This window comes from Meleagris gallopavo, chromosome Z (genome assembly GCF_905368555.1).
Source record: "Meleagris gallopavo chromosome Z, MGAL_WU_HG_1.1, whole genome shotgun sequence".
NCBI classification, from domain to species: Eukaryota; Metazoa; Chordata; class Aves; order Galliformes; family Phasianidae; genus Meleagris; species Meleagris gallopavo.
This window is the reverse complement of record NC_139435.1, coordinates 68529148-68552842: the sequence shown is the minus strand read 5'-3', so window position 1 is coordinate 68552842 and position 23695 is coordinate 68529148. Positions and strand designations below refer to the sequence as shown.

The 23695-nt window shown below is 37.0% G+C and overlaps 1 protein-coding gene across 10 annotated transcripts in view; it reads left to right on the top strand.

Moving 5' to 3' along the window:
- LINGO2 (leucine rich repeat and Ig domain containing 2) overlaps positions 1-23695 on the top strand; it is a 498204-nt gene that overhangs the window by 210575 nt on the left and 263934 nt on the right. For 9 of the 10 annotated variants that reach the window (XR_014880382.1, XR_014880381.1, XR_014880380.1 and 6 more), the window contains exon 3: positions 23196-23282. The exons of the other annotated variant lie outside the window; for it this stretch is intronic. The gene's annotated coding sequence lies outside the window, so the exon portion shown is untranslated. The remainder of the gene's footprint in view (positions 1-23195; positions 23283-23695) is intronic. 10 annotated transcript variants of the gene reach the window in all.

Here is a 23695-nt window from a genome sequence, read left to right as displayed (position 1 = left end):
TCAAAACAGTTTTCTAGTCCACTATACAAGCAGCAGTTATTGTGATTATCCACTCAGAGAATTTTTTGTTGTCTCGCGCTTAAGAGTCTATCAAACTATCAAGTGCAGTGCACTGTATGTAGCACTTGTGCTAGTTTTCTTTGTCTGCCATCAAGGATAGATCTTCACCTTGCTTTGCCAAAAATGACTTGAATCTGAATAGTTCATGGTATTAGTGGAGAAATTGACCTCATGTTCTCCTCACATTCTGACATTTCAAAATAATGTTCTCAGGTATGAGGATAAAATAAAATACAGATAAAATTTGCAATTAAACACATTTAAATGCTTTCAGTGATTCTTTCACTAAAATGAAAAAAAAAAAAAAAAGAGCAAAATGTGCAGAATGAGGTGACAATGCTTCCACTGGATTCCACAGATTATGCTTTGTTTGTACTTTTTCAACCAGCTCTGGGTTGTTATTGATAAATTGCAAGCTTAATTGTGACAGTGACATTTTTCCATCTTCTCTGCAATGGTTTCTTCTTCTTCTATGTCAATAGTGATTACTGCTTAAAGCAGAACCAAGCAAGTTCTGGTAAAATGGTTGATTAAGGAATTGAGAACATCCAGAGGGCAGATAAGTACTTATAGGAACACCAGAGTTGGGTTACCTGCTTAATGATCAGAAGATTTCAGGCAGCACAATTTCTCATTTAAAGACAAGCTGCTTTGAATGTTTCGTGAGAAAGGTACCACTGCTTGCTTGTCGGGGGTGCAGTGGCTGATAAGAAGAATAATAGAATATTTTGAACAAGTGACTGAACTTTGAAAGAAAAAGAGAGAAGAACATGACAAGTGTTGTATGAAATGGATTTTCTATACGCAAGCTTTGAAATACATAGAAGGAAAGTATTTTAAGAATAAAGATTTAATGAGAAAGGTTAAAAATATGACAGTAGGATTCTCTCTTGGCCCTAGTTTCCTTATTCTATCTCCAAATATCCTGAATTTTTCCACTAACATTCTTTTTATAAGAAAATACAAATGATAGTTCTGCAGAAATAATCTATATCAGAGAAGAAGTTTTAGGGGTACAACCTTTTACATACTAAGCTTGGGAGAGAAATTTCGTATCCAAATTACAGCATATTCTCCACTCATGTATTTTAATCCTGTATTGATCAAAGCTGTGACTGTAAAAGATAAAGGAACCGAAGGCAGTGTCTCTGGAAAGTGGTAATCTGCTCTCACATTTGCAAACAGGTATGAGTTTTACCATGGCATCAGAAGAGTGTTCTACTCACTCTCTTAACAGGTATGAATAAGCTTGTAGCACCTGACAGAGTAATGATGTACCTCTTATCCTCTGCGTTCTGCATTTATGCAGAACCTCGGTGAAGTCTTCAGCTTCTGAATGTCCTGGCAATGGCGCTTATAGCTTCAGTGAACGAGGCACTGAATGGAGCAGAAGATAAAAGTGGATCTAGAGAATAGTTTTAAGTCTGACAGTTCATCCAGCTTTGCTGGACAAATCTGTTATTTTCCTGATGTATTTGCTTTCCTTGTTGTTTTTCAAAGTTGCAAGATGCCAGCCAAGGTCATTAAGCAAGAGGAAAATCTGTGGCTTTCTGTTTTCCTGTAGGGCAAATACAGATCACAGTTCAGAATAATATTGCTTCAGGCTAATGGATTTACTGTTTTGTTTTATAGTTTTGTTTTTGTTTTCCTCTTACTCATTGATACCCCATGTTTAACTCTAGTCTCATAAAAACACTGAAATTTTTCAAACTTGAACAGGCAAGGAAAAGAAAACTCTCTGTAGGATTTTCCTTTTAGTTAAGGGCAAAAGTATGCTGCAGTCTCTTTCCCTTTTGAGTCTCCTCCGGTGCCTTGTTCAATGAGGAAGTTGCTGTTACTTGAATGCCCGCTTTCTTAGGAGTTATTCCCTTAGGCCATACAAAGGCATGTCCAGATAGGGACAAAACTGTTACCAAGCAAAGGAAGGTAACAGTTTATTCAGCCCCACTTCTGCTTGATCTTAGCAACAGCACATTCTCCCCTGCATTTGGGCACTGACCAGCATTCAACTTTTCTCAAAGGAAATGCACTCTATCAGGGATGAGTAGGATGCTGCCTTCTTGTTGGCAGCAGAATGGAAGAATGTAACCACAGTACACTCACACACAGTTGTAAGCAGAGAAGGTAAGGCTTGCTTGGTCACTTACGGCCTAAGTGTCTGCAGCCTTTCACAAGGGAATTTAAACTCAAGTTGCAGAGAAAACAGAATTTGATCGAATGAAAGGAGAGAGTGGAAAAAAGGAATATTTTATCTGTCCCTGAGGACATGTGGGATTTAACAGATCCTTTCTTAGAAACCCATATATAGATTTAAAAAAAACCTTAATCCCTTCTGCAGTCCTGAAAGTTAAATCTTTTATTTTTCTTCAGGTTCCTGCCTATTTGAAACCAAGTAACTGCAACTGACCCAGTCTCAACTCACCCACTTATTTTTGGAGAAGTAGGGATTTTGTATATTTATATAAACATGGCAAATCCAGGGAATGCAAGAGGACTGTTTGCTGCAGTGTTTGACTGCACAGTCCTATTCTTGCTATTTAAGGCATAACCTATTTGTTTTGAGACATTGTTTCATTCATTTCAGTTTGCTGTGCAATCATAATGCATTCTTCCCATATGCATCTGTGATACCATTTATTGTATTTGTTGTGCTGTAAGCTTTAAAATTTTATAAAAATAGCAATTAAAATATCAAGGAAAATGGCTGTAGTATGAAAGAGTATTTATGTCTGCTTGGAAAGATGCACCGTATTTCTTTGGGGGATATTTAAACTCCTCATAAATTGACTATTAAGATATCATTATTTGTGGTTTTGAGGTGGTTTCTGAACAGTAACGATTCTTGATAATGTTGATTGTCTTTCAGGCATAAAAATTGATGTTACTGTGAGGTTTGTAACTCATCCTTCTCTATGGATGCCTAAGTAAGTGAAAGGAAAGGTCTGAGACATAGATTTCTTTCCTTGAGATGTTCACATATGCGTATCTGTCAGGAAAAAAAAAAAACCTCTTTTTCTCTAGGAATGAGAGCATCCTCCAGTGCAGTAGTGATATGTAATGATGTTCAATACAAAGAAACTAGTATCTGGGTCACCATGCAGGAAAACATATCTTACCTGTCTATCCCACATCTGCTTTTCAAATCTGTTTTTACTTTTTGAGGAACTAGCAGGAAGATAGCACCACAAAGGTGAAAGCAGATGAGAGTCTCAAGCCATATCCAAATCACTGGATTTCTCCTTAATAAGCGAATATATAAATAAATCTCAAAACCACACATCTTTTCACTCCTACCTTTGGAATCTGTGACCCCACACCACAAAGCTAAGTGCAGAAAAGTTCTGAATGAAACATGATTGATTAAAATGAGGATCTAGGCCATCTCAGTCACACTGAACTACAATGAAGTTCATGGATAGCATCAGTAATACTCTTGAGGCTATATCCTTCTTAGCAGCCTGATATCAGAGAGATCCTAGCAATGAGGAGAAATGTTTTCAAGATCTTGTTCTGTTTCCTTTACAGGCCAGCAACAGTGAATTCAAATTTTGGTACTAACAGTAAAGTAGTCCAATGATAGTAGGTTCAGATAATAATATGACTTAACAACAGTGTATATTAGTTGATCATCTTTTGTAATTGTAGTAACAAATTATGTTATTAAAAGGAAATTAAGTCCCATACCTCAAGATTCTGTTGTGTATATTTAAGCTGCTCTTGCAGACCAATTTAATCGTAACTTGCAGCTGCTGTAGCAATAGTTTGAAATAAATAAATAACAATGGACAATGGAGTAGTGACAAGGTAAATAATTCACACTTTGAGAACTCAGTAAAATAAGGTCAATTTCATTTCACAGGTCATCTGGCCATTTGATCTCTTCCTCTGGTGATGAGAAGAGAAAAAAACCACGATACTTGAAAATTGATGTTTAAAAACCTCTATTTTGTGGTTGGTAGTCTGTATAACTTTTTATCTGAGTTTAGACATACTAAGTCTCCTGTAGATCTGCTTGGAAAGGAGTGGGTCTCAAAAATGAGTGTCAGACACTAGTTTAGTCCTGGGGGACTGTGATGTGTTTGAAGCCTTTTCTGCACAGGCTTCCAGATATTCATAGAGGTCTGAGAATCCTATTTCATGGGGAAGAGTGGAAAATAGTAGATTTTGGGTCAGATTTTTTTTAACTTTCCCTTGGTTTCTTCAGTATTTACTCATCCTACACAGACACATGCAGAAATTGTAATAAAAGCAGAGAAGAAAAAAATACAGGTTGTTTCCAGTTTCCCATCTCAAATTTAGTAAAAATAGATTGATCCAGCAGCCATTTTTGTCACCTTTACTTGCAGAAATATAGTACAGCTGATGTGTCCATAAAATGGTCATTGTTAGTGTTGACAATGATGAGGAACTAAGTTGTGTGAAAACAAGGATGTGTGTCAACTAGCTTACTATCCCAGTATAAAGCTGAAGTTGTCATTTGCCTACACCAACGTAGCTGTTTCCAGTTTTAAGCCATTGTTAGCAGAAAGAATAGAAACAGAAGAAGTGAACAGATAATTCAAGTCCATTCTATTTTTTGCGTGATCACCATTGAATGGCTCATTTCAATGCTAAAATTAAAGTCAAGATAGTGGAGATGATTTTTCTTAGTTTACTTACTGTGTCCACAACATGAAATATATGCAGTGAAATCTAGAATTACAATCATTTACTAGAGAGAAAAAAGAGACTGTGTGGGGTTGTGATTCATAGATAACACTGATACTTAAAATGCAGTTAGACCTTTGAACTTGTGGTACTTTAAAATTTCCTAGTGGTTTGAATTTTTTAACCTACCTTAAGCTCTTACAAAGAAACCATTCCTGGACCTAATGTTTTGTTTGTTTGTTTGCTTTTTTGCTTTCATTTCATAATTAATATATTTGATTACAAGCTTGCTTTTTATGTGGGGGAATACTTGGCATACAAACAATTGTGTTACTCCTCAAAAACGCAATGAAGTGCGTAATCTATTTCTACTATCTTTACTATTTTGTATTCTTTTCTTACCAATGGTAGTGATTTTCACTAAATAAAATCTGACTGTCTCAGAAATCACGTGGTTGTAATTAAAAGTTCAGCTGTGAGTTCCTTGAAAGAGAAATTAGACACTGAGGAACACTAGGTAAACACATATGCATGACAGCATCTCATAGTGTGTTCTAATGTCTCTGTTAATAGTTACATAACAATTAGAAGGACAAATGCATGCAGTTAATTCTTCTCTAAAGCTATCACTTCTGTTGGTAAGGAGGCAGTTTTCAGGCTCCATGTAATGTTCAAAAGATGTTCTTCAGGGAAATTTTACCATCACAAAACTGTCAATTCCTGATGTGAAAACATACATAAAATATCCTGACTGGAGCCAAAATGTGCCATTTACTTTTCTAATACACATTTTTTCAAGAAAGAATGCATACAATGATATGTCATCCCTTGGATTACTCAGAGTTGTTTAGCAGAAGCTAAATAACGTTTGTTTTGTTTTGAAATATTGTTTGCTGAAAATAGTGGGAGAATAAAATTTTGATGTACTGTAAGAAAATGCAAAAAAAAAAAAAAAAAAAGAGAGATTATTCTCTCGAATGAGGACGTACAGAAGTCCATTTTAATCTCAGTACAATTCAGCGTAACTAATGTGTCCTGGAGTGATAACCATGGCTTCTATCTACTTTATAACTGATGATATTGTATATTGCTTTGCAGTTTGTAAATTCAAGGACACACCTGTACTGGCAAGAACACCCTCAAAAAGAATCAAAGATCTCAGGAGAGAAGTTTCCTAATCATTCCTTGTGAACATTGTTCCCGAAGAATAGAAGCCTTTTATGGATTTCCAGGTGTAAAAGATGAAGGAAATGCTAGTATCTGTCTATATAATTGTTGCCTATTTGTCTGATAATTTTATGGTCTTTTAATAAAGAAGAAGACTGGAGGTATTGCCCTAAGCCTTGTAGAAAGCACAGTCACTGACTCACCACTGTTAAATGGAGGCAGTACAGAAAGAGGTTTTCTTGGCATGGAAGCAATAAAAAATGCAGTCCAGATACTCTAATTGAGTTCCTTCACCTGGAGCAGAGAAAAGAGGAGAGGTGTTGCAGGGGCACTGTGTAGCCATGAGTGGTGACTCCTGGCAACAGAGGCTGATGCAGAATGGCAGCAGGGGTACCTCTCCATGTGGGCACTGCGCACAGCTTGTTGAGCCTCAGAACAAGTCCTTGAACCTGACTTTTCCAGGCTGAATCTACTGCTGGTGGAGAAACTGACCTTGTTTCTTTCAGTTGGGATTACAGGTCAGGAGATGATCTCTCTTGAAACTTTTGTATGGCCACAAGTGTAGCTGGGCTGTCACAATGTCTCTTGAGTCAAAAAGGCTTGAGGGTGAACCTGCTACTGTGCCTGCACACTTAGGTAATGATTCAAAGAACTGTGAGAAGCATCTGGAGTATGGACAGCCAGGTCATTTGGGCATGTCAGCCTGTGCATCCTAGAGATGAAGATATACCCCACAGAGTACAGCGCTTTCTTACAATTCAGCAATTAAGATAAAGCTAAAAATCCTGGATTCATTCTCATATTGGAAAAAAAAAAAAAAAAATCAACTACTTAAAAGAAATAGAAGTAATAATAGTAATTCTGCTTTCTTCTGAGGAAGAGTTAAACAGGGTGGCATTTGTTTGTCTTTACATCAGTCTTTTTGCTTTGTTTGATGAAAACAAAGGCAATTTTCACAGCTGAAGAGTGATCATTTTAGCACATGAGTAATTTTAAAGTATAAATTTCTCGCTGCTCTGTTCAATACCCTCTTTTATTGTATGCTTAACATAGCATAATCAAGCTTAACAGTATGTCCAGCTGTTAAATCTACATGGGTTTTCCCAAGTAGCATAAATCCTCAGAAGTCTGCGGGAAGCTTTGCTTATTCTCTCATTCATTCACATTTCTTCTACAGTTGGTATAACAGTTGGTATAACCTTTGAGATTCTTTCCTGTGTGCGACTGATTAGATATTGTATCAATTCAACTTTAGAAGGCATCACGATAACATTTCTCAAATTCTTGCCATGGGGAACCAATACAAAAGAATGTTTCTGCCCTTCTTACTGGGTTTAAGTGCTGCAAACCTTGGACTCCTTGGCTATACACAAATGACTATCAACCTGTTCAGGTATGAACATTCAAAAACTCATGTAAGAGCATACATACATATACATGCATACATACTCACAGCCAGAACCAAATAATCTATTAGTTCTGTTCTATACAGAGGCTAAATTTTCAAATGAGACAAAATTACTGCAGCTGAAACTTTAAAAATACCTCAAAAATTGGTAATACAGACAACACCAGGCCTGCTTTGCAAGAGGAAATGAACATCCAATGTTCAAGAAGACTGAAACAGTGCACCTGAAAGCTGCTGCGAAGACATTCTACCACAAAGACTGTCAGAGGCTTCCTCCAGTGAGTGGAATAAAATGTTGCTCTGTGTAATGTATCAGCTTAGATGGGAACAACTGTGCTCATAGATGTTCATGAATACATCATGTTCTTTGTCTCACTTATAAAGCAAGGGAGTACAATTGCCAAAGTTCTCAGTTTCCATTCCCATATCTCAATGGAACATACTTCAATGGAACATACTTCATGTCCATATCATGTCTTTATCCACTGCACATGTTTTTGCTCCTAATCTCTGACCCCCTATTAATGATGTGGTAGCCACCTAAAAGACTAGTTGCTTGGCATTGGCCATCCATTACACCCAGTCTTCTCTTTCACTAGTGAGCAACAGCTGCATGTCTGGGCAGTGCAAACCAATTTTCTATTTGGTATTGTCTGAGAAGTACTATTTGGGAGAGGGGCTGGCAAAGAACTGGCCAACAGGAGATGGCACGTAAGTGATAACATGTAATTTAGGTGGCAGCAACCTGGTTTGGCATAGCACAGAATGGTTATTCTCTGCCTAATTCAGCTCCAGCCTGGGCAAACATGACAAAGGGGATATAAAGGATTTGCTTTCTGGTCCTATTCATGCTCTTGTCTTCTTGCCAGGAGCGGTCAGCTGTAATGTGTAGTTATGATTTGAATGCTTAACCAATGGAACTGAGCACACAGGAATAACTAAACTGGATAATCATAGCAACTATCTAGAATACAGCTGTGCTTTGTGAACACGCTTTGACTGAAAGTCTTGCTGTTGCTCCAGTGTACAAAATTGAGAGCATTTGCAGTATATTGTGGTAATTATATCAAGAAAAGTGAAAGCAAGAATTTAATTTTGAGATTTGCACACTCAGTGCATTAGAAACCATTGGTTTTCTCTGGCAATGGTGAAACATTTCACTGTTGCTTGAGAAAACTCCCAAGCAGTACATACACAGGGATGAGATAGAGAGTGTGAAGGGGTTTCCAAGGAAAAGGAGATCTGTGTAATGATACAGATGAAGGTTAATGGTAATGTTTGGGCAACATTATAGCTACTTTCCATTGAGAAATGTAAACAGGCAGCAGCAGAGTCTGCATGCTGCTTTTTTTTGCTCCTGGTCCCCCTCCTTTCCTATATGAAATATACACTTGAGCCAGAGATGAATACTGCAGTCAAAGCATGTTTGTGCTTTTGGCTGGGAACTGACACATTACCTTTGCTACCTGGACAAGCAGCAGCACACACCAGAGATGAGAATCTCCTTTAGCACTCTTTGCCCATCCCACCAGCAGGTGAGTCTGCCAAATCCAGACAGTTCCCTGGCAGTCCTGGCTGTGGGCGGCTGAAATTGGGTGCAGTCATTTCTTTAAAAACAGGACAGGCTGTAATTGTTGACTTTGACCTGAAAAATCATCATGCTGGCTTCCTGATTGAATATGTGGTGGAAAAATTGGGGTTTCAGATACTTATCTGGCAATTTGGTAGTTACTGACATTTTGATGATGATCACTACTATGATATCAGAAAATGCAATTCCTGAATCAGTGGTAACTTCCTTTATATTTGCTACCAGATAGTGAACATTCAGTTTGGACATCAGGTTATCGTATAGAAGGGTATCCAAGGCCTCACTCCTGTATTGAGATGAGTCTCTTGATGCAGCAAAAACATACTGTTTTTCTAATTCCACTAAGAATGATACGAAGTTGGGTGCCAAAGAGCTGAGCAGTGGAGTGTTTTTTTTACTATCAGGAAAACAAGCAAACTCCCAAAAAACGTAACAGACATAGAAAGATCCTAATCTGTTTCCTTCTTGCTGTCTGTATAGACGAGTTTCAGTTGGATATGCTGTTTGAAAATATAAGCCACAGTATTCTGGAGCAGGAGTTGCGTGCTCTGTGAGGGTAATTATATCTCACACGATCTCCACTGTTACAGTCAGCGGCCCAGAGGTCTGCATGACTCCGTATGGCTCTCTTTTGTACTGTGTCTAGCCAGAACGCCTCTCGAATCCTCTGTGCCTGAAAAGCCTTAGTGAATAGTCTTTTAAATTTTTCTTTGTTGGTGCCATTCCTACAGAAAGAAGCAAAAAGTTACAAATTCACTTATCCTTTTGAGACTAGATTGAGGAAGCTGTGACCTGCTCAGCCCTTTGGCAGATTCAAGGGAGCATCCATGGCCGAGAAAGAGAGCAGTTATAGAGGAATCTTTCTCAGCTCTTGCTGAGGCTGGAGCTACACAGGTAGGCAGCAGACTGTACACCTACCCACCTCATGGTAATTACCTTTAGTTTAACAACTTTTATTTCCACATTCAGCTTTCATATCTTTGACATTAATGTATAAAACCAGAAAAATACTTGAAAAAATTCATACTGACAAAGGAGGGCAAAGAGCAGAGATATCTTTTATATGTTTTCGTTCTAAAAAGCAGATCCTTATTTCAGCTACACTTTTTACATTTATTGCTGGCTCATATCATACCGGTCATCACATTCTTTCAACATTTTTATCTAAGGAAAGAAAAATATTATTCATAAAAAAGGAGTCTTGGGTATGATATTCTTGATAATGGCTGTATTAAAGTGAAAAGCAGAACATAAAAATCTGTAGAATGTGTAAACTGTAGAAATCACTGGCAAAAAAACTACATGATGCTTGTAAATGACCACAGAATACCACTGAACTGTAGTCAATTTTGATTATAATAAAAGGTATGTGTATTATGCTTGCTGCAGAATAACCTTAAGGCACTCTGGAAACAGAATTGATAGAAAGCAAATGCAGCATTTAGCAAACTGAATGTTACTTCAGTACAGCAAGTGCTGAAAATGAATTATATATAAATGAGTAACTTGATTTTATAAATGTATGGATGATTGTGACTATTGGAGCCATTAATCAGGAGTCATGGACAATATTCAATTTAAGTCTTTATAAAATAATTTCTCATTAGAGTTTTATTGCTAATGACACTATGGCTGTAGGAATGACACTTGTTCTTTGATGAAGAGGTGAAGAGGTAGGATATGACAATAAGTTAAAAGGAGCTTTCAATGAAAGCCCTGTGGATTTCAAGAATCATTTTGGCAACACTTTCAGAAACATGATTTGAATGTTTTATGGTCCAGTATGGAGCCAGGAGTTGGACTTGACGATCCTTGTGGGTCCTTTCCAACTTGGGATAAACTGTGGCTCTGAGATTCAATGATTCCATGAAAATTACCTCTTTGAGTATTTGTATATCTTTTTGAAGAAGTCACTATCCTAGAAAATGCAATCTGCTGGTAGCCTGCAAGAAGCCCCACCTGGGTCTGTCCTCTCACCCACATTAACCATAATCATGTGGCTTGGCTATGCTGTGTATGCATTCGCTTAGTCACTGAAAAGTGTTTCTTTCCTTATCTTCCCTTTCATTATATTTATGTTAATTTTATGAGTGAGCGCCCTTTTTTCTCTTTGGTTATGTGTACCTGATCCTCATTCTGGACAGTTTTACTTCTAATTTTTGATTCTTGAACTTGTGTGGTAAACTGCATGTCTAAAATAAGGGTCTTGCAGACGAATCCACACAGTTTGAAACATTTCAAGCTACGCAAAATAAAAAGGCCAAATATGAAAGAGATGCATAGAGTGAGTAATTACTAAAAAATGATTTGTTGTGAAACATTGTATAAAACAATCTATGAATAATTTTGCCAAAATTACACACTACTTTCTTTCCTCTAAAACAAGGAATAACACCAAAATAGGGTATATCAAATGCTTTGCCACAGTACTGTGCCTTTAAAACTATATTTGTAAAGAAGTACTTTAACTCTTTCACCAGTTCGATCTTTAGAACTCCCTCCTTAAGAGCATCTAAGCCCCAGTGACTGGAGAGAAAATAAAAGATCAGTACATGGTATTTTTTTAAACTATTGGTCAAGGCTTTTGTTTAAAAACTCTCCTCTTAAATGCTAGTTGGAAGCTTAAGTTTCTGTAGGAGAAGAATGAGGGAAATAAAACTAATACAGAAACAAAATGCCAAATTTCTCTCAATCTTTTTAACATTACTTCATTCTTAAAAGAAACAAAACAATTGTACTTGGCTATGTTTTTTTGTTTAGTTATACACCATGCACACACGCAACTAGTTACCTACAGTACCTTTTAGAATGCTGTTAATGTAGTAGAAAAAAAGATGTAAGAAGCTCCATGCTTGGAAGAAGTGTATAATTAGAAAGACTTTACAAAGTCTGGCAAAAGGCTATGGGAGAAAATATGGTTTGCTTGTTTTTTTTAATGGTACTGCGAGGCAGTTTCTGCCCTAAGTTAATCAGCTGATACATTTATGGCATTAAGTGGATTAGATGTGGAGGTTTCCTAACCAGGTACAACTGAGCCTGCTTTGAAATTTGAGGCAGATATATATGTATCATAGTTTACACCAGGTATTATTTGTCAGGAGCTGAAGGGATAGGTCTTTGGGAACTGTGTATCTTGATGTGTCGGATGATGGAGATGTGCCCAGTATCTTCTTGAAAAACAGATATAAATACAAATTTGTCAAGTATATACATATATGTGCATGCAGTTTGTGTATCTGAAGTATGGAATACAGGTGCAACCTTGTAACAAGTATTTTGGATGTTCTGTGTAGAATTTCCTTGTCAAGCCAGTTTTCTGCTAACTGCTCTGGCACAGTGAGATGAATAAGGCTAGCAGCTGCCAGTCAGGTTTGGAGGATCATAGAAGTGTTTTCAGATGTTTCTGGCACTTCTCTGGACAGGGGCAAAGCTTGCTGAGAGCCAGGTACTCTGTTCCTTCTCTTATGACTGTCTCAGAATGAGGGATAGCACAGAATATGAGAGTAAACCCAATTATCAGATACTCAGCAATGTCTTATTCACGTGAAAGCATGCTTGTGTGTGTGTCTATCGACACACATATATATATATACAAAGAAAGAGAATTCAAAGGCATTGTTTCTTTATAAAGGGATGAGATGTTGTGTGTTACACAGTGTTTTCCTATTATCTTGATGTGTACTTGTATCCTTGAAAGCACGAAACAAATCTGCTATGACAGGAGTGGCAAAACCTGTCTGAGAATATTTAACTGTGTAAATACAGACTCTCAGATTTGAGCCATATATTTCAATTTAAAGATTTATCAGAGCAATCATAAAAAACAAGTCAGTCTTCACAAAATGAGAAACAGGAAAAAGCCAAATGGTGGTTCTGTTCGAAGGCCAGATCTATTGACAACAAAGAAGAATAAATACTGCTCACATCTGGACAATTACGTGCTCATTGAGCAAAACGTTTTCCCCATGTGTTTTGACATTGTGAGAGAAAGACGATCCAGAGTACTCAGCAGGCCTCCTGCTATTCTGCAAGGGTTCTAGATATGGGTTTTCTGTCAGAGCAGGTTTCGTGTCTGATTGCTACTACTGGTAAATATTACTGGAATATCTTTAGTAACCAGCATGACTGAACTAAAAACAACAAAATACTTGTTTTGTTTCAGTTGATAGTTTAAGAACATCATCTTGAAATTTATTTTTACTAGGTTCAGAAGGAGGAAATTTTTCTGAAAGGCAATTTCTAATGGTTTTTCATTGTGGTTTGTGATATATTTTTTTTTTTATTATTTTGTAATTCATGTTAGCTGTGAGCAGTCACTGCCTAAATAATTCATAAATGTTTCATATGTGCCAGCATGCAATTACAGTGATGTAAATAGCTTTAATTACAATCCTAGCATAACCTAAAAATTAAAAAACTTCCCAATTAAAAAGGCAGTCAAATGCATATTTTGGAACAATGTTAGTGTAGACAGAATAAGGGAAGAAAGGGAACAAATAGATCATCAGCTATGGAGTGTTTTCTTTCAAAACTTCAAAGGGTGATATTTCTACAAAGGTCTGAAAGCAGGACAGCGTTAAGAATTCTTTAGCACAGTATTGTGACAAATGCATATTAGTTTAAATGAATCCGTTTTTCTTTTCCCCTTTGTACACGGCATACAAACAGGAATGTAGATTTATAATACCTGAAGATAATTATGTCTTACTTTACTGTACTTCTGAGAGAGGAAAACTATGAAAATGCTGCTGTCATCTCCTTTAATGTCTAACTTGTTAACAAGAGTAAGAGTCATCTAGTCTTTTTTGATAAAATCACAGCATCAGAATGACTTCCCTATTAACATCAGTTACGAATGGAAAATTATTTTTTGCTTTGCTGTTCCAATACAAGCCAGGGGAAAGTATTGTTGAGTGCTGTGAAAAAAATGCTTCACTTCATCCCTGAAGTCACCACATGTTGTCTTCCATGGAACTAATTAGTTCTGCTCTTTTGAAAACATCTTACTTTTTCCCTTTCAACTGAAAATTTTGTCAAATAAAATGTGATAAAAAATATGACATTTTCACAAATCATCCCAGTGAGATGCAATGATGGGACCGTATACAGAAACTACAATTCAGTGTTTCTTATTCTTTTTGAAAGTACTGCAGTCAGTGTACTTGTGCAGTATTTCTGACACTTTCAAGGAGCATTAGACTGACTCACTGTGTCAGCATGTATCAGTACATTATGTCTGCAATGAGATTGATGTCTCTAAAGCATTGGTTTTATGACATATGCCATCTGTATGCAGCTAATGCCTAAACAATAAATTCAGTGATTCTGCAGTTTTATCATATGTGCAATTCTGATATGTATGTTATTGATAAGCTGCAGAGTAGAAATGCAGGCAACTCTGCCCATAACTCCAAGACACTCCTAATACAGGGCATTCATCTTTGGGGCCTGCTCCTATGTTATAGTCCAACTGACATGAATCTATCAAACCTGGTAAGGTCTGCAGAGCTTTGCACAGTGTAAGGATGGCAAAATTATGTCAGACTGGTAAACTCATCTTAACTCAGTTGGTTTTTTTGTTTCATTTTTGTTTGTTTGTTTTTTTTTATTGTTTTTCTATTGTAAGGAAGTTATGATATACGTTAAAAAAAAAAAGTGTCATTAGAAACTTTGAAACATTAATATTCCAAGTAAAAAAAAAAAAAAGGAATGGCTTAGTTAATGTGGAGGATGAATGGATAACCACATTAATAGGCTTTACACATTTCTAGCTCTGATATTCAAAGCTTGAAAGCAGGCTGTACTACAATACTGTTTAACACAGATGTGATGAGAGGCCATTGCACGCTCTTTTTGTTTGTTTGTCTGGAAGCAAGACCTACGTTGGCTGTTGTCAAACAGAATAGGCACAAGTTCATCTTCAAAGAGAGTTTTTTTTCCATACATATAGCTCATTAACTGAAATGATCTTTGTGAAAAACACACATAAGCAGTTTTCATGTATCATTGTGCTATGAATATAAATTGCAATTTCAAATCATTCTGGCTGCCAACTGATTTCGTTTGAAATTTCTCCAGAACTGTTTAATGTTAATCCATCTGGATACAGGAAAAGAAGTCAATGAAGCTGGTGCAGAGATGTAGAAATTACACCTTACTGTGTTACCAACAACTTACCTCCTAAGAGGAACTTTTTTTGCCAGCCGTTTTTGCTTGAAACTTTGACAAGGATTGAGGAACAGAATTACAATCACAGGAAGACATCTGCTAGTTAGTTTTGCAGCCGACAGATGCAGAATTTCTGCATGCTTCAGGTGCCTTCAATTGCCCTTTTATGCTTCTTACCCATTTCATAAGTAGAACTGCAGCTGTTGAATATGCACACAGTCTGGCTCCTGGCCCGGGGTGGGTGAGGAGCAGAGAATGAGAAAAGTCCACCTGGCTTTCCACTGGCACGTGTTATTGTGGTCTACAGGAAAATCTGTTACGTGCTCTTGGGGAGCAATTCTGAACGAAGTAGATTTTTGTACTATGAGTCCTTTACAGGAAACACTGTGTGGTCCAAATCCTTTCCAGTAAAAATTATTATAAAATGAAATTCACATCAAAAAAAGGAGTGTGAGCATCCCCTCTGTAACTCTGAGTACTCTTCTCCAAAGCCAGGGCTTACCTTTACCTGCCTGATCTGCTACTAAGGAGCTCAACTGAGCCACGAGAAATTTTGTGCTAAGCTTCACGAGCAATATATACTCACCATGTAACTGGTCCTTGTAGTTTGTTGGAACATTAGCTGCAATTATTAGGGGAAGTCCTAGAATTTTCAGAAGACAAAATTGATTTGGACTTTCATGTGAGCTGCTGTAAAACAGAAGAAAAAAAAGTACACTTTTGAAGAGAAAAAGATTTCAAAGAGAAAGTTTCCCAAACCTTTAGTTCATTGACTGAAAATGTTACTGTGAAGATGTTCATGTATATATCTGTGCTGTGTTTGAAATTTTCAAAAGACCATAAGACAGAGACAAAGTCTCTGTGTAGTAAAAAGGCATAAGCCTTGATTTTGAATAAAACCTCATTCTCTTTCTGAGTAACTTCTCATTTTATAGGAGTGTATCCTCTTTCGCTCATCTTACACAGAGGATGGGATGTCATTCAAGTACAGCAAGAGCACTCCACCTCTTCTCTCTACTCTTCTATAAACCACTTCTTCAGGAGTCACTCTGCTGCTTAAATGTTAACACAGCAACAGGGGGCCTGTTAATTTCTGTCCCACCTCTGTCTTCCTTGTAGATTTTTCCAAAAAATCTACAAGACCTAACAGCCAAAGACAATCCCACAAGGGAGGAGGGCAGCCCCAAACAGTAGACACCTTCCTGAAGATGAGTATGAGCAAGGACTTGACAGGACTTGAGCTTACAGGTGGAGTCAGAAGCAGACAAGAATGTGAGAAAGATGGCAGTTTCCATTCAGCACGGGTTACTTGCTGGTGAGGTTGGTTAACCAGGTGACCAACCGGTCAAGGTGATGAGCCTTCATCTCTCCTATGTGGATGGATAGGAAGAAGCAAGGATGGGGCTTTAAACTTAGCCTCACTGTTTCAGAACAGATGAGTAAATAAGAAGAAAAGGAAATCAGGCAGTGTATGTTGATGTTCTGCCTTGAGCAATACATGGTCAGCTCTCCCTTTCAGATATGGCTTCTTTCCTGAGCTGTTCCAAGGGTAAGACAGCAGTAAAGCACTGTTCCAGTAAATCTACATATAGAAGTGGAATGCCATGTTTAATTAGTAGTAAATTAGTTTTTAATATATTTTTTGTTGTTGTTGTTGTGCATCTTTGCCTTTGGATATTGCAGTATTATTGCTAATCAGTTCTCTAGAAATGGTGGAAAGGACAAAGAAGTGGTAAATGTCTGATATCAGTGGTTCCATTTTACCTGAGTAGGGACACTTAAAATAATTAATTCACAATTTATTCTGAACTTAAAAGCTTAAAGCTCTTTTTTTTTTTTTTTTTTTTTTTCCCCCCTTTTTTCAAATGCCTGCAGGTGTGCGTTGGAAATAATGCAAATAGTGCACTTCTTTCCTGTAAAGCATTGGATATTCTCAGTCAGATTTTGAAAGTGGAAAAAACTAATTAGTTTTAGTCTTCACTTAGGAGCGTATGTGGTCATAATCACAATCTCTTTGTTGGTATATTTTCCCCTAGGCTGAATTCCTATAAAGTGTCTCTATGGCCTTAAATTACTCAGGAATGATTGTTTCATTCCCTTTCCTTTGTAACACGTCAAAGGCCAATTTTGCAGTAGTTCTGTGATAGTTTTGTCCCCTTATTCTCAGAGTGGTTTCACTTGAGACGCAGCCAGCTGAGCTGACTAAAACTATTATGTCCAAAGAAGCTCAGACCAAATTTTTAACTTCTAAGCACCCACAACTGTCATGAGTAGATTTTCCGTGTTTTCTGTGGGTCCAAAAAGGAACCTGGAATATATTATTCTTAGGTAATGGTCAAGTCTCTGTAGTATCAAACCAACCAGGAGAAACAACTGAAAGCAAGTTTCATTGATGGTATTTTTAAACCACAAATGTGTGTCCTGCTTCTAGTGTTACAGATTCTTTTCCCCTTCTCCACCTGTAAATCATCATGCTCTGATAGCTTTTGTGTTCCTGCCTAGTACTCCAGTGGACCTGCCTAGATGTGACTGTTACCAGCACAAACAGGCACTCACTGACCAGCATGCCTTTTAGTAAGAGGAATCAGCAGCACCTCAGTGAACCTACGCTTCGTTAAGGATGCTACCAAACACGTGGCATTTAACTATTGCTGTAAGTGCGGAGATCTGACTGTAATAGTAACCTCTAGTGCTCTTTTCCAAGTTAAAACCAAGTCTGAATTTAGTTTGAATTTAAAACTGAGTGACAGTTTTGACTTCATATTTTGGCTATTGTTAGGATGGTACGTTAGTACTTCACATCAAACTTAAGTATTTGAGTCTGAGCCCAAAAATTAGTAATAGCATGCAGCACAAGTTGTTTTAAGCCCGAAATAGCTCCAAGGTACATTCAGCTGATCAAACTAGTCAAATGTTTTATTGAAAGAACATAACTGCTTTTATGCTCTTTCATGAACTTGGACTAATTTTAGAGGTAGGAGATGAATTAGCAATTCACACTGCATGTTTACCAGATGCTGTTGTCAAATGTGAAAGAAACAGCAACACAGTAAGGCTGAAAACAACATTTGGAGATCACCTTGTCCCTTCAGTATTACAGACTAAGTCAGATGAAAGAAGTGATATATTAATAATGCCATTATTAAATTAGCCAGATTGAGAGTATAAACATAATACCGTACAAGAGTTTTGCTGGTATGAGTTCCGGTCACCATAATTTAGCAAAGAAATTGAGTTATTCTGACAGGTGATTCTGTCTGGCTGCTGGTGGTGATATTTTCCCAATACTGAACTCAGTTATTTGTAAATTATACAGCTTATTTTGCATATGCTTCCTGAGACCTTCAGATGAGCATTCTGCAGAAGATGAAGATATATTTTTCATGTAAAAGTATTTATGTCTTTATTTAAGCCAGCAGATCTGTTCTAGAACAACCCACTATCCCAATCACTCTGCAAGGGTTTGTTTTCATACCTTTTTTGAGTAAGACAGGGAATGAGTGCAGAGGGCCTACCTTGCCCTAAAGCTCAGATCAGAATATAGTCATGTTCTTTCTTTCTTATTTTTACCCTCCAGCCAGAAATATGTAGGTTTGTGTTTTTTAAGCCACGCAGTGAAACATCTTTAACAGAAAGGGCTAGAAACCAGTCATTCAAGTTTCTGAGTTTCTAACTATCTTATAGCCTGTCTAATCATTAGGACATTCCCCTCAGGAGAAAAGAAATTTGAAAACAAAGATGAGAATCCCATCACGATTAGGAGACAACTAATATTGTTTTTTTTCTAGGACCTATAAAAAGATAGCTAGTATATCCAGCTTTTTTTTTTTTTTTTTCATCAGTATCTGTGCTTGTGTGCTATACAAGGACCATTGCTACCTGTTTTTTATAAATATAATTGTGATTGACAGTAAAAACTGAATTGTGATTTAGGAGATCTGTATATTATTAGGTATATGTTACTTTGTTTTGAGTTCTCATTTTGCTGCTAGAATGGCCACAGGGGCTGTAGCCAGAAGTAGAGGAGACAGGTAGAATCCAGTCAGACAGCAAGAGATTGAATAAATTATTACTAAATCTGGCTAGAAAAATTGTTTGAAAACACTATCTGAGATTTCAAATACTGTTACCATTTTCACTGTTGTTTCAATTGGTCTTCTATCGTTACTTTCTGATCCTCTTTCTGTCCTGCTAAGGTTTTCTCCTTCTATGTATTTTTTTAGAGGGTGATTTCCCAAAGCACTAGACCATGCCTATTGCTAAAATATTTGCCTGAGAACTTTTGCTTCTCCGCTGGGAGGAGACATCAAAGAAGTATCAACTAATTGATTTTATGTTTTGTCTTTTTTTTCCTTGAAAATCAGGTCACAACACAGGATAAGAAAGAAAAAAAAAAAAAAGCGTACTCAAGATAAATTAAGATATAGCCCTTAGCCTCTCTGAGTCCTGTTAATATCCACTGTGAACATTTTGTTAGGATTTTTTTCTCAAAAGATGTTTGCTTAATAGGAATATCAGGGTGGATTTTTTTGTTTGTTTTTAATTCTTGTTGTTTTGTTGTTGGGTTTTGTATTGTTTTGTTTTGTTTTGTTTTCTCCTTTGGTTGGTTGGTTTCATTTTACCTAAAGTATAATGAGATTGGAACATCAAAATACAGTGACATAGCTCACTAGTATATAGAGATTGAATAAATTGTCCAGCTGAAATGGGACACTATGAAATTCTGTCAGGATTTATGGTTAGGCAGATTCTATTCTCTTTGTAGTTCAGGTTGAAAAGCTAACCACTTAACTGCAAGCAATATGGATTCCCCTGTGCTGCCTTTTCAAAAAATGCTTAACTCAAACAAATCAGTCAATTTCTGAAAACTGAAATGGGCATATCTTCAGTTATCTTAATTATGTTGTTGAATGTGAATCTTTACTATTCTGTATTACTGTGTGAATGAAAGGCAGGTCAGAGTTGTGATACTTTCATAAATTTATGAAGTACAATACCCAGTTGAATTTCCACATACAAAAGTGAAGAGAAAATAGGTTGATGTATGTCAGCAACATATTGCAAATCCATTATCTTCTAATGATTTTTTTGTTGGTTATCAAAATGCATTTAAGTTTGCAATAGATCTGCTGAAAGCAGAAATGGGGTAGTGCAGTGAAAAGAAGAAAAAGAAAAAAAATCTAAAAAGAAGCCTGATTTCAATGAATAATGGTACTTTAGCTGTAAGACAGTATCTTGAAAATAGCATTTCAAGTGGAAGAATCACCATGAACTTTAGGAGCTTGGGATGTTATTTTTTTGGTAATTGTTCTAGAAGAAAATTCTGAAATCTGTAGATTTTCATAGATAAGCCTATTTAGCTTCAGTTATCACACTTAGTGTTTCCAACACAGAAAGAAATTTGGCTAATTAAAGCATTACCTGCAGTTTCACTCATCTGGTTGCAAAATGTAATGCATTAGTTGGTAAACTGTCTACTTCTGTATGTTAATAGATCATCACATTACAGTACAAAATTGATATAAATGGAGTAGATATAATTTTCTACTGTTCTATGTTTGCTTTCAATTAGAGGTAACTGATTTTTTTTCTAGGACACAGTGATAGGAAACCAGCTGTGATGAAAGATTGTTTGTATTATTTTTTGAGTAAAATAGCATTTTATTGAATTTAGGCTGTTTTTCACAAGGTATTTAAACACAAGTGAGCTGGACTGAGCTCATAAGATGTTTCTGCTAGACTTGATGCTTTTGACAAGTGACATGAAGCAGTTACTTCACCAGTCAGACAAACAAAAGTTAAGTGATTTATCTCCCAGTGTACAATGTGTGGAGAGGAGTAGCTGCATTGGCGGTAGCTGGTACAGAAAAAAGGTCCCATTCCCATGTGACCGATCGTATATTGGCTGCGTCATGAGCCCAATGCTGTAACTGATGTCCTCCTCATCCTACCTTCTTCCTTCGCAACTTCCACAGTCTTCATTATTGCAAGAGAAGTGGCATTTTTGCACCTCGAATTGGCAGGATAAGGAAGTCAGTTGGAAGGATAGATGACTCCTTGCCTAGGAGACCAGCACTGCTATTGGAGGAAACAGAGTTGAGAGAGGTTGTGGATGCCCCGTCCCTGGAGGTGTCCAAGGCCAGATTGGATAGGGCCTTGGGCAGCCTGGCCTAGCACTAGATATGGAGATTGGTGGCCCTGCCTGCAGCAAAGTGGGTTGGAGCTTGATGATCCTTGAGGTTCCTTCCAACCCAAGCTATTCTGTGATTCTGTGATTACTGGGAAAGCCATAACTCCTTCGCTATGATAGAGCAATGGTGAGCCTGAGTTGAGCATCTTCACAAAGAGCAAAAAAAGATTCGGCAAAGCCCAACTTCATTTCCACACAGCTGAAATGTCTGGCATGCCTAGGCTGTACATTTGCTTGCATTTGCCCTATAGAAAATTGAATAATAAACCTGAAGGTACAAAAGTGTGGTGGGATTTGACTTTTCTATAATGTAAGTACATGGAGCTGCTATTTCAGAGAGCAGCTCTAGTCACAGAAGAGCTATTTACTCTAAAAGAACTATCAGCTACTTTGACAGAAACTTAGCTATATGCGGATGCATACAGATAGATGTATTCTGGAACATTTGTTTAGCATGAAGAACAGGACAAGCATCTGATTGTTAAGGGATTTTACTTGTCCATTATAATTATAAATCTTCTCTGGTTTATTGCAATTGTTGCACTTGTTTCTTGCAAATGGAGTAGAAATTTGTGTTCACGTTTCTAATTTCCATATATGGAAATTAATCCTCAGAAGAACCTCCTAACTGTTTGACATTTTTGTGCCTCTGAAACTTACATCTCCTTTTCTAGTATCTGTGTTCATGGTAATGAGCACTAGCCAAATATCTTTGACTCAAGTCTATTTAAGACAAGATATGTCATTTTTGATACCGTGCGTTGTGTCAAAAGTTACTTTTATTTTGTTTCACTATTTTTAATTCTTTATCTTCCCAATGAAAATTTACTTCAGAATCTTAGTTTTATTTTTAAAGAATTTCTGGTCTGGATGATGTGGCTAACGCTAAAAAAAAAAAAGTAACAGTCTTTACAGGTTTAATATGAGGACTGAATAATAAGAGTAAAGAATAAATTCTGAAATTGCAATATTTTTGAACTGTTTTCATGACATTACTTCCACTGGAATCTGATGCTTCTGAGTGCTTAAAATTGGCGTGTTAGCTCTGTTGTTTTACACAAGTTTATTCACAGAAACGTACAAACAAAATAATAAAATAACGTATGAATACAAGCACATAGGGGGCAAGAAGTGTTACTTCTGAGGCAGTGATACTCTCTAAGGGCTTTCTGTGGATGCCATTAGGTTAAACAGAAGATCTGCAGGCAGAAGTTGCCAAGATGAACCCCTGAATGGCCTACTGCTTATGGTTCACACAATTGTGAAGCTATATAAATACGACTATTCACCACTGTCAGAAATACCTGTGATATTTTATGCAGTACTGCATGTGCATTTTATGCAGTACTGAGCGCAGCATCTGTTTTTTTCAGTCTCACTTGCTTTTTTCACATATAGTTAGAATCCAAATAAACATCAAAAGGAATTGTATGGTGGTTTTACATCCTGACTGCCTATATATTTTCTGTGCATTAACATATAAGATTTCTGATTATAATAAGCTCATCATGTTTTATTCTGCTATGATAGCTTGGGGATTTGGTAGCTGTTTCATCAGCATGTACTGCACACATCTCCTTTCTCTTTAATAGACAGAGTTGAAGTCAACTGATTTTAAATGCTGGATACTGTATGACGTTCCTGGAAATAATTTCATGAAAAAAAAAAAAAGTTGTGGAACCCTTAGGACTAATTTCTTTCTTTTTAGACATGGGATTAGCCTGGATGTTGCCTGTATTCAATTCCCCAAACTCTGGCCCATAGGGCATGTCCATCTCTGTGCAGGTCTGAATGCATTGTTCTGCTATAGGCCAAAGCTCAAAACTTGTCATGAGCTTGTCATGTTCTTCAACTGAAGAACAGAGGTCCAAAATAGGAAACACTAACAGCTGTAAGAAAGCATAGAGCAATCTACACCACAGAAAAATGTTAAATGACTAATTCTTCTTTTGTTTGTTTTCCAGCTGTATTAGTTGCTTTAATGCAAGTACCTGTTCCATCAGATGACCTTGCTTCACTAGTGGTCCGTAACAAGCTACAGTATTAAAGCTGTAAGTGTGGCTTTCCTTGTTTTTATCCTATTAAGAAAGTAGTTTACTGCTCACTTAAGATCTGGCAGTCTCGGCATGATTCAAACTGAAAGGCTTGTCATTGTTCTAAATATTTCAGGTAAACCTGGCCAAGTCTGAGTGCATGTCAGATTTACACAGACTTGTCAAAGCCATAAAGTTAACAGGCTGGAGAACAAGAAATCTTCATAGCTGCATAATCTTGCTATGTGGAGATCTAACAGGGTAAAAAACAAAACACATTAACAGACATTATTTTTGCTGAGACTCTCTCTTTAATAATTAACTGCAGCTGACAGAAGAAAGCATTCCAAGCCTGGAACCATATTTATTGTACTCAGGTCTGCTATCAGTATTTTTCTCTTGATCTTGGATTACAGAGCAGTTAAAAAATC